The 12,772-nt window shown below is 30.0% G+C and overlaps 1 protein-coding gene across 1 annotated transcript in view; it reads right to left on the reverse strand.

The window, feature by feature from the left end:
- Positions 1 to 2,621, reverse strand: part of LOC121128016 (glutamate-gated chloride channel) — an 80,579-nt gene extending 77,958 nt beyond the window's left edge. The window contains exon 1 of the mRNA XM_040723594.2: positions 2,370 to 2,621. The gene's annotated coding sequence lies outside the window, so the exon portion shown is untranslated. The remainder of the gene's footprint in view (positions 1 to 2,369) is intronic.
- Between the last annotated feature and the right edge of the window lie 10,151 nt (positions 2,622 to 12,772).

Raw genomic sequence — 12,772 nt, forward strand, 5'->3', positions numbered from 1 at the left:
ACCAAATCCTTTTACTTATTTGATTGACGACTTTTATGAAATGTGATAAACTCGGAATTTTTGTTATCTTTTGACTCACCTAGCTAATTAATTGTTGTATTGACTTTTGTTTTGGGATTTAATTGTGAACTAAAATGTTTATTTATATATGTAACTTCTCTAAACGAATAAAGTCTTTTTGTGGAAAAAACAAAACAAATTTTATTAAATTTCGCAACCCTGTTGAAATATTAATTTAAAAAGACAAAATAAAAAATGATTATATTTTGATTATTAGACATTAAAAAAGTACCTAAACAAATAATAGTTACATATTCGTGATTAACACACCAAATAAAAATTGAATCTAACACTTTTTTTATTGATTTATTTTACATAAACATACAGGACATGATTTTTAAAGTATTTTTTTTTTTTAAATTGCGTAATTAATAAAGTTTAAAAATGAAAATACTCTTGTAAATATTACTATTTTTGTAAAGTAGATTTCAGAGACGGTATTGTTAATTTACTTGTAAGATGAGGGAAGGTGTTTGCTGAAACGAAAATAACTTTATTATTATTATTATCGCTAAATAATAATAGAAAGTAATAGTCGTTATCGGGGTATAATTGAAACAAAGTATAATATGACAGAAACAGTTGTATCATTTGATCCTCCTTGATCTCTTATCATTTCCAACCATTTCAACATTTAAGGTTCAGGTTCTGTTCTTTACGGACAGCAAATTAGAAAAAGACAATATTCCTCCTTTTTGCTTTTCTTTATATGCATACGAGATGTGTTGTGTTGGTCCTTATTTAGGCCTGAAGACTGCAGTCCCGTCCAGTTCAGTCCTTAATATCAGTCCTAAAACTTATAAAGTTCAGTACTTGATGAAGTCACTCAACTTAAAAAATATATTAATATATAGTTACGTCCTAAATGTTCAATTTTTATTTGAATGACTAGACTTCTCAATACATATTTTTCTAAAAGCTTAGAGCGACTTGTTTCAATCATATCTACATTTTATAAAGTAATAATATTAAAACGCTTTTTAATGTAACTTGGATGCCTCTTTTTAAAATTATTTATAAAATAATTAATGTTAATTAATTTTTGCGTGCATGAACTTATATTTTAGGGGTACGAAGGTACTTTAACCTTAAACTATTTCTCCTTAAATCCATTTTCCTTCAAGGATATTTCGCCTTAATATATAAATAAATTAGATCTATGCGTAGTTTTTGTTTATTTTTGACTCAAATGGATGTTCCGAATTTTTAATCAAAATATGTATTACTTATTAATATACAAAACATTAAATGAGCAGAATCATCAATAATTTATCTTGTGAAAGGTAAAGTTGGAAAGATATTGGAGAAGGGATTAGCACTTCTTCCATTCGAATCATTTTTCCGTCCAAAAACAGAAATTTAATTTTTTAAGGTAATAAAGATTACATTTTTAGATGTAAAAAAAAAATCAAAGTGAGCATTAGTTTTATAAAAAAATAATAATAACAACGAATAAAGCTCATTTATTTATTTAAGCGGAATATCCTTAATACATACGAGTAGATTCATAATTATGAAGGTAACTTAAGAGTCTAGAAGGTCGCCAATCAGCGTTTATCTCGTCAACAATGACCGAATGAAATGTATTCCTCAACGATTATTTTTGCAAGACAAAACAAAACATTTTTTTTTACGTTTCATTTACTAAAATAAAGACGAGACTAAATGTGACGAAGATGGGATGAAGTGTAATAAAATGTAATGTGTAGAAACAAGAAGACATAATCACCGGACCTGATAGACTCTACAACCTACCAAATACACAAAATCCAATTTACTTTGTCCTATGTATTACTAATGTGTGTGTGTGTGAGTACCCAAGAGGAAGGGAGGGGGGAGTAAAGTCAATATTTATTCAAGGGTTCTGCTTTTATTTTATTGCACTAAAGTTGAATCCTTCAGCAGTAACTACTAACTACGTATTAAATATCCTCATAAATTGAAAATGAATGATGATTTAAATAAATAAAGAAAGATGATGTTTGTCAAAGGGAAATATATTTTTATAATCTTATATATTTATGTATATACACTATTTAAGCCATAAACTTCTTTTTTGCCCTCTTGTACATATCAGAAGTTCAAAAGGAGTTTGAGTTAGAACTAAGTAGCACGGATGAAAGTCTATTTGCCTTTTCTAAATAAGAAAAAGGTGTCAAAGAATAAAATACATACTTTGTATCTAATTTACATACCCTGAAGTCAATAAATGCCTTTTCCTTCTATAAATTCACTACTACCATCATGACTAAGCATTCTACAGCTATTGAATCGTGTAATAATAGCAATAAGCAGAAATATGCTCTTACCTGTTCCCTTCCCCCAAATGTAATGATTCTTTGAATGCCACTCTGCGTTTTCCTGTTCACAATCCGGATGTGTAAATTTAAAATGATTACGTTTTTACATATTATAAAAAGGGGAGTTTCAAATATAACTTTTGTGACTCCGTCAAAAGTTGAGTTGGATTCCAAATTCGTGGTATTTATTCTTAAATGGATGGCTCTAGAAGACGAGTTGAACGACGACGGAGAACTGCATACAATAAAAAACACTCACATAACAAAAATAGAAGAAAAAAAATAGTAGTTTTTTTTCAGAGAAGGAAAAGAAAGAAAGGAGCAAGAAAAACAGTGGAGAAGGGGGGAGGGGGGGGGGGTTGTCCACCGGAACGGAGGGAAAAGAAATGATATATAAAAATCAAATGTCCCTACACATCTATAACTCAAAGGTGAGGTAACTCCAGGTGTACATAATCTTCAAAAGGAATAGACATCCAATGAAACATATTTTTTGTCTACTGTTAATAATTTAGTTATTTGATATATATACTTATGTAGGGCTTTATACAATATAAGGATGTATGTTGTTACTATACAAGGGTTGAATTCTTTAAACTGAAAGCTCAGTTTACAAAATAGAGCCCCATTAAGTGTAACGTAATTTCCTATTTCTAATATTTTTGGTTGGTTGATAAGATATTTTAAGTGTTTAACGTATGTCTGTACATTGCCCATTTCTTATGAATTAAATTGAAAAAAAGTAGGTAGCTGTTTAAAAGAAATCAACGATAACAGGATGAAAAGTATTTTAGATAAAATGTTATGTATATATATAATGGAAAAAAAAGAAACCTTTCTGCATGTTCAAAAAATAATTATAATAAATATGTATTTTTTTTTTATGCCAAAGAAAGGTGTACATTTTACATTGGGTAAGATTACATAGGTATATACTTATGTAGGCCTTTATACAATATAAGGATGTAAGAGTGTATGTCGTTACTATACAAGGGTTGAATTGTTTAAATTGAAAGCTCAGTTTACAAAATAGAGTCCCATTAAGTGTAATGCCATTTCCTATTTCTAATATTGTTGGTTGGTTGATAAGATATTTTAAGTGTTTAATTTTTTATCGGTATTAAGTTAACCATAAAAAATCGATCTAAAAAAATATATATTTGTATTGAGTCAAACTCTAATTTAATGTCACAGACAAAGTCTTGAACTAATTTCCATTAACTATTTTTATTTTTTTAAATATTTTCATTTCTATGGAACAAATAAGCATAAAAATTATGAATTGCTATACAAAATTAAACTATGAAAATCGTTTTTGATTTTCATTGAATCTTTTTGTAAAAGTTTTATTTAAGTTTTACTCTAAGTTTAAATTTAGAAAAATGAGACATAAGCCACCCTAATTTTCATCATTAAAATTCCAGTACCGTGTCAAAAATAGTATAAAAGATTTGGAAGTTTGCAATTAGCTTTTTTTTATACCTTTCATCTGAATCGGCAAAAAAGTAAGTAAAAAATAGAACACTCTAATAAATGTGAAACATCAACACAAAAGCAAGCCATAATTATCCTTTCTTAAATTGATCGATTATATTTGAAACGTCCTATTGGGGTCAAATTATGTTTTATAAATCAAATAAAAAATATACTCCATAGTTAACATTCTTGGGTATCTCAACTCAATTCGGAAATGTTAACACAAGCCCTATAATTGACCAAATAGATCCTTTCAATATTGGACTATATCCATGTATATTATAGTCAAACTGTGTAACTATGCCTTTCATGAAATCCCTGAATATGATAGTCATTTCAAAAAATGACTGTTTCACTAACGCACTTTACGAAATGATTTAAATTTTCTGGGATTATAAGGAGTCCTTGTTTTTTAGTCATTTTATAAAATCCTTGAAAATTTGAGTAATTTTGAGAAACATTTATATGAAAAAGTCCTTTCACAAAATGACCAATATTTTTGAGGATTTCATGGAATGCCTAGTTTCACAGCTTGACCGAAACATACATGGATATAGCCTAATATTGCCAGAATGTATTTCGGTATGATGTAAAAAAATAAATATCCTTTCGTTGGCCTTTGCTCATGGTTGTACTACTATATACAATGTAAATAGTGTAAGTGTCAGGTTTAAAATAACATTTAAAACTGTTTAATAAGATTTAAAGGTAAACGACGAAGATATAGTTTATTTGAAATAATATTTTGATGGTCAAAGGGAGGACGCTCAATATGTTCGTTCTACGTATGTAGAGACTTTTTTATATCAAACGTTGTATCTTTCATGTTGATATTTCTGTTAGAAAGATGGAATAGATTATATAATATAGATATTTATATATATAGGTTTACCCGGCTTATCAAGGCTTAGTTCATTATAGCGAGTTCGACAATAGCTTGTTCCAAAATAGCTAATTTGGGTAAGTATGGGGACCCAGAGTTATCGTTTTGACTTTGATGAAGTTGCTGGTCAAATTTGTAGTTTGGGGGTTGTTGCTATACCCCACATTAACGGAGACTATACCTTACAATATTAAAAATCTTACTCTTGACAAATTAAATGAAGTAGCTACGAAGGTAGTAAGAAGAAAGATTTTGATTTAGTATAAGGATGATGAGTTTAGAATAAATTGAGGGGCGCGCCGAACCGAACAAGTACACGAAAAATAAATACAAAGAAAACATTATACAAAAGAAAATGGGAGCGAAAATAATAAGATCATTAATCAATACAGGTCAAGCATGCTAGCTAGGAGCAGCAATAGGAGTCTTACATTATCAATATGGTAGACCCCCTTCTTGATCCAACATGGGGGCCTGTGGACCTCGAAAGCATTTAAGAGCTTAGCAAAGACTCAAACATAATATTTGAATGATACAATTGTGCCATTGAGTGTGTATTTCAAGTTGATCAGGCCCTCAGAGTCATCATAATCTAATCTTGTAACTATAGCCTTTTTTGAGAGTCTGAAGCCCACTTAATTGATCCACTGGTTGAATTTGTCTTTGGTCTTTGATTTTATTAAGAATATTCAGGTATCGTTAGTACTCACTCAATTCTAAAGGTGTGTTATCTCATCTCGCTTGTGTGTGTACACGTCCCAGTGTAGATATAGGAATAAATATATATGTATATATGAATAAATGATATTTTTGGGATAGCAACTCTTCTCCCAGTATCATATGTACTAGGTGCGGCGAAAAAATCTTTATACTTCGATTTGCTACATAAATCTATGTATTTGTGAATGCAGTAAAATTGTTCCGTTCAAATACAAAAATAAAACTTCTTAAGTGTCTTAGAAGCGGAGAAAATGCCATCTGAACGTGACCAACGAATTTCGGCTTGTGCACTTTTTGACGCTGGCAAGAAACCCAAGGAGATTTCCATGTTACCATGGGTCCAGGCCAACGAATGCGGTATATGAAGTTGTTCTTGGCAGAGTTGAGAAAATAAGTCCTACGAATAACGGGACAAAGTTGTGAGCATTCACCAGACGTGGATATTCTTAATGCCTTCAGAGACGAAATAAAAGTTCTGCCAGTGGATCAAAAAAGGCTTCAGCCACTCAAAAAGGATATGATTACAAGATCCTCTTATTGGAGTCTGATCAACATGAAATATGCACTAAATGGCACAATCGTCAACTTCAAATATACTATTTGTGTCTTTTACAAACTCTTAAATGGTGAATAAAAAGTTTTTCCATGTTTCATTTACAATATTAATGAAGCTTGGTGAATAAAGGGTCAGTTTAAAATATTTGTTTTTTTATAAGAACGGGTATATTCCATACTTTGATCCTCGGCGCAATATCTATCACAGCCAAGATTGAATATATATACGAGGTTTTTTTTTGCAAGAATCTAAGATTTTGATGCATAATTTATTATTAAAAAATTGAGAGTATTAATTTTTTGTTTAAGGGAATTCTACTGGTTTAATTTTAACATAATAAGTTATAGTCTCAAAACATAGGGTCTTTAGGCGAAGATAAGTTCTAAAATTTTTCAAAAGTTACCCAATTCTTATGGTTACATTTAAAAAATAAAATTACTCAGAGAATGTTGTTTATATCTACATTAAAATATTCATTATTAAACATGTATAAAATTATTAATCCTTGTTCTTAACATTATGGCAAAATACTTCACTACTAACTTGAAGCCAGTACACACAACGTCTTCCGATTTTTTAAAACTCCGCGACTGCTATCAGGGAGTCCTTGCTGAGCCGAAAAACATTTCTCCTTTCCCCTCGACCAATCCTTACATTTTGAAGTCAAATGGGCTAAGATCAGGTGAAGAAATAGGTCAAAAGTATTCAAAAATTTCTTTGCACAATGTTGGAACTTCATTAGTAGTTTATACTGTAGTAAATAACTCTACTAATATTTTTAACTTGGAGAACGACATCTATAAACATAATGACGTTACAATGTTATATGTTTGTAAGATCGGAAAGTCATCAACACATTGTAATGAGTATATCAATATGTAATGCATCCAAATTAATGTATTTTTATAAAGTTGATCAGGGTTTGACTTCATGAATTAGTTATTAAATGCTGATGTTTTCAATATATTTAGCTCTCATGAGTATATATATGATTACCTTTATTATATAGATTCTCATATGTTGCCCCAAAAGTCCGCGGTCTGGCCGAAATCTGATACCTCGTAGCCCAAAGCCCGATATTTTATTGCTTGATCCACCTCTAGTCAGGGACATATTATTTTTTTTTTGGTTAGATTAAGGCCAATGCAACAAACAAAAAACAATAATTGGATCATATCTTTATTGCCCCTTTTTTCTATCTTTAAAGTACAATTACTGTCCATAAAATGGGTGTAAGGATCCCCTTTTTTGCATATAGTGATTGAAATAAATGTAAAAAATACCATAGTACAGAAAAAAATATATCCAAACACGGGAAATTCTTATGTATGAAGGTATTTATTTTTGTAAATACTTATATATTTTAGAAAGTCAATGCAAACTTAAACTTGACACTGTTGTATAATATTTTACTTATTGAATAATATTAAAGATTGCAAAAGGATTGCATAAGAGAAACAGCATCTACCGACAAAACATATATATTTAGTTGTGTTCCTTGATACAAAACTTATGATGACAATTCCAAAATTATTTAAATTAATAAAGCAAAGTTTGTGTGACGGTCTGTTTGTTGACACTTCAGTTTTAAGTGTATGGATAATATCACAGAACTGCAAGACTACTTTATTTTATTTGTCTGAAATAATAACAAGTTATAAGACCATATTTATCAACTATTATAGGACCCATTTACCTGGTACCTGTAACAATCCTAATTCGTAAAAACATCAACAAGAATGAATTGTATTTTACAAAATATTGCAAAGGAAATAAGAATGTAGCAACAAGCGTGTGAGACGCTCAGCGAGTCATTTCAAAAATAAAACAATAGCTTATAATATAATTCTAAGCAATACCTGGTACTCACTCTAGTTTATTAGGAGTGAATCTATTTAAATCATGAAAAAGTTTTGAAATTATATCAATTGTAGTTTTTCTCATAGAAAAATTGTGATCCCTCAAGGAAAAGTGGGTTTAAAATACTATGTAAGGAGAGGTGTTGCGTCGTAAAACTTTAACTGGTTTCACCAAAAATATTAAAGGTAAAGTAGGGACCTCTCAATATTTACAAAATTGAGGTAAAAATTCATTAAAATAAAAGAATAAAGTTAAATAATATAGGTGTTTGCGTTATACAATATTGGTATTTATGAATGAGTTCTTTTATGTCATTTCTTTAAATGCTTTCTTTCATCCACTTCTAGCCCTTTTTAAGCTTTTTCATGAATGTTTTTGCTACGCAATACATTTTCAATTTAAATTTCAGTGATTAGTTTGTCTCTTTCACATAAATAAACTGTCTTTGAAGGAGATTTTTAGGTATTTAGATAGGGAACTGAAGGCACGAAGGAAATACTCTAGACGGGAAGTACAACTCATATTAAAAAATAAAAAAACTTTAATATTTTTGACGGATCTAAACTTAGCTAGTAAAAAAAAAATCGCTTTATAACATAATAGTTTTCCTGAATAATGAAACCTTCCAACCAAAGCAGACAAGAGTACGCGAAGAGGGAGAGGATTTGTCTTAGACAAAGCAATTTTTTAAGGTCTTATTTTTCTAGACACATAATTACTCCACATTTTGTGTTCATGATATTAATTAATGTGGGGACATCGGTAAATCAATAAACTATTTTCTAAAAAGAATATAAATGAGCTTTTCTGTAACGTAGCAGAAGTTATGTTGTAGACAAAGCTGATTTTTCGAGGACAAGACTGAACTTTTGATATGACCTCTTGTTTACCGTTTCTTGGAATTGTAAAATTGGTTTAATAAGCCCTTCTCACTCTAGCTTTCAGTGTCGAATAATCCAATAAGTACCTCCTTGATGATTGCATGTTATTCCCCACTTATACTTCAAACTCTTTGACAATACGTTCATTAATTCTCGTACTTACTAGGCTTTCTCATTTCCTGGGAAACAAATGTATGAACATTCGGATCCCGTTAGTAAATAATAAATAATTTGAAAATTTAGCATTTCTTTTTATATTTAAGAAGAAATAATAAATTTTGAGACTATTCAATCAATAAATTATCAAATTTCATGTTCTTTATTTTTATCAGTATCACCATTACTGTGCGGGCTATTTATTAGAGACTTTTGGTATTTGTTAACCAACCCACGATCTTTTTTTTTTTTTTTTTTTTTTTTTTTTTTGAATAAAAGTGATAGGATTGGGAAGGAAAACTAAACGCATAGTTCGGTACGGACCGCGGTACACCCTTCACGATACACGATTCGGAACAGTATCTTGTAAAAAATATTATTTTTAATGGAATTACTTTTGTTTTTCAAGTTGTTTTTTTTTTCGATATTTTATACTTTTATAATTTCTTTTCAGTACAAATAACTTAACTTCTCTAAAAAAACATAGCTTAATATATACATGTATATACTATTATTCATGAATATTTATTTATTTATTTTTTGCAAAAAAATGAGCTTGTCTCTACATTTTCCGGTAATAAACAAGACCGATTAGCAGTCACACTTTCACCAGCTGTCAAAAGAATATTTATTTTTTTATTAATACTGATGTACTGAGGTATTGACAAGCTAACTTCGAAACATTTGTAAATTTATTTAAATTATCGCTTCACCAATGCACGTAGTTTTCGTCAACTATGATGTATTTGATCAATTTAAGTAATTAAATCTTCTTTTTTGTATAAGCAAATACATAATACATGGAGTAAAATCTTACCTCATTATCGATAATAATTTGGAGAAAAATATATAAACTCCACATAAATAAAAAATGATTTAAAAAAGGAAAGAAACCTCGAGTAAGTAAGTGAATACAGTTTATCATTTAAAATAATATTACTTTGATAAGTTGAATTTTTTTTATATCTTCTTCGAATGTGAAGTAGTTCTTTGATAAGTGGACGATTGTCATATTATATAAATAAAACAATCATATCAAATGCCAAAAAAAACATTTATTAAAATGCTGGAAGAAATGCATATTGTGCATATAAGCAGAGTCATACTCATTTAATACGTCTTTGCTAGGGGAGAAGGGAAATTTTTTAAAGGGGAAAATTTTTCAATTGAAAGAATCGCAAAAGATAAACAAGAAATCATTATTTTCCTTTGTTTTATCATTTCTTTCAATTGTCTGCCCATCCAAATTATATATATGTTCAAAAACTATTCAGTTCACCAAACAAAAAAATAAAAACACAGTTTCTATCTATTTTTCTTTTGAAATGGGTGTTGTGGCTAGTTATATATACAACAATATAATAGTGTGAATTGTACGTTCATATTATCATCTACTATTATTAAATATAAAGGCTTTCATTTAAATTACATACAAAAATGGCCCAAAATACTCTAAAACAAATAATCCCATATAATTTTATATCATATCAATAATATGCAAAAAAAAAAAAAAGAAGTCAGACTGGTCCCTTTTTAAAGAAACTACTGCCTTGAGCCTTATAGTCAAGGAATAACTGTACGGCTTATCTCCATGTGAATGTTACCCCTTCACTAATTAAGGGAGCTTTCAGTACATCCAAATTGGATATGTCTCCTTGCCTACCCTGTCCTCCAAAATGAACCAGAATCTACAATCCATCGGTTTCAAATTCGGACTGGATGGAGACTAAAAGTTGTTGCTCCAAAAATTAGGGGAATGTGTCTCATACCACTTTTGTATCATATAAGATGTATGAGAATGAGTATAATCCTGTTGAAAGGTATACAACTCTTACTTGAGGTGGGAATTGGCACAAGAGTGGATACTTTTTTCGAAAATGGCACCCACGTACTCAATGCTGTTAATTTTGTCCCCCTAGGGCACAAAGATAAGGTGCACCTTATGTGGACGCCTGAACATATAGCATCACTTGACTTTGTGTTTTCCATTGAAAATATCCTACAGGGTAATCGGACCTTTTATTGACCAAAACTCGATCATTTGGCGAAGATGGATAGAGCCTCAATAGAAAAAAAATAAAAATAGCATCACTAACACAATGTTAGGAAATGCGCTAGACTTCAACAAATTCAGAAATTTCTTGGATCTTTTTACTTTCGCCCCCATCATATTTGAAAAATGACTAATAAATGTTTTGAGTAAACTTTGTTCACAGGTAATCAATAATTTTTGACAAAAATGTCTTACAATGAGATTTCTAAACTTCTACAAGTTATATAAATTTAATTTGAAGTTATTTTTTTAACGTATTTAGGGTCCACCCAGTAGGTAAAATGCAAAAATATGAACACTAAATTGTTATCTATAAGTAAAATAATCATTTATACAAATATAATTTTGATTGGTTCTCAAATTTAATGAATACAACACGTATACTTTAATATTAAAAATTGAAATACATTTTTACCTTTAAACCCTAAATCATTTTTTTTTTCATGAGCTAGGGTTTTATTTATTTAAACATCTAAAAATAGTTACATAAATAATTAAACCAAAATTTCTATTTAAATATACAACGTCAATAAACATTCAAGTTTGAAATTAATTTTCTTCTTTAGACCTCTAAAATGATAGAATATATATTTAAAAAAAAATCAACAACACATCAAACAGTGCATAAAATAATCGGAGAGCTTAAAAAGTTATTAATTGATGCTGTGAAGTCATTAAGGAACAATTAGAAAGACTAAAAGTGATACAAAAAAAGAAAAAAAAATAGGTACCGAGTGGTCCTTTAAAATCTGAACTCATTGAATTATAAGTTTGAACAAGATATAATTTTATTAGATAACTAAAGAATTTCAGCAAAATTAATACTATAAATAGATGTATACCTGAGCTCTTTTAATCATTAATGTAGCCACTGTTAGCTGTAATGATGGCTTCCAGGCGGTGGAGGAAGTCATGGTACCTGCTGCAGATGTTGTCCTCTATCATGGAGTCCCAGTGCTGGCTGACTGTGGCTTTGAGGGCCTCGGTTTTTGGATGACAGAAACTGCAGTCCTTCCCCTTTATATGTACTAAAAAGGTGTTGTCGAGGGGCAGTAGGGTAGCCAAAAGTGTCGAAACAGAGTTCAAAAGACTGATTCAATAAAGTTTTGTAACAGAAGAGATGGTTTCTTTCATTGCCGGTGTCAAAAGTGGTCTCTCCACACACACAAGGCTCTTTCCACGCACTTTTTTGATAGTTATCTGGACAGTCTGGTGTGAAAGCCTGAGATCTCTTGCATGGACCCTCATGGACTTGAGAGGATTGGTCTAGGCTGTTTTATTTAACTCCTCCGGGTCCAGTTTGGCCTTTCTGACAGAGCCCTTCTTTCCCTCCAACATTTAGTCTACTTGTACATAAGCTAAAAATCTCAAGTATGTTTTGTGACTAATTTTTCATACTTAGTGAAATAAATATGAATTAATTTCAATAACTCAATCTTAATTAATTATTGAATCAGTAAGTGTTCAGATATCATTGGACAACCCGGTAGAATAATTGTTTAGTCATATTGAAATCTCCTTAAATTGTCAGTTGTAATTCCTAATAATCGGCGCCAAGGCTATAGTATGTATTTCTAATCTAGGAAGATTGATGCATGCTACTTAACCAAATGACATGCATAATTCAAAATATTCCATGCAAGTGGGGGATTTTAAAGAAAAAGCTAGATAAAGTGGTGATATGATCATAAAAACATACTAATTTGAACATAACTCCATTTAAACTACCCCGATTCATCTGAAAGTTTGTATGCTATACATAAATTAGTTGCATGCTAATTTACATATTTAAGGTTAGATCCATAACATCAATCACTCTATTTTTTG

Source organism: Lepeophtheirus salmonis, chromosome 13, assembly GCF_016086655.4.
Source record: "Lepeophtheirus salmonis chromosome 13, UVic_Lsal_1.4, whole genome shotgun sequence".
Classification (NCBI taxonomy): domain Eukaryota; kingdom Metazoa; phylum Arthropoda; class Copepoda; order Siphonostomatoida; family Caligidae; genus Lepeophtheirus; species Lepeophtheirus salmonis.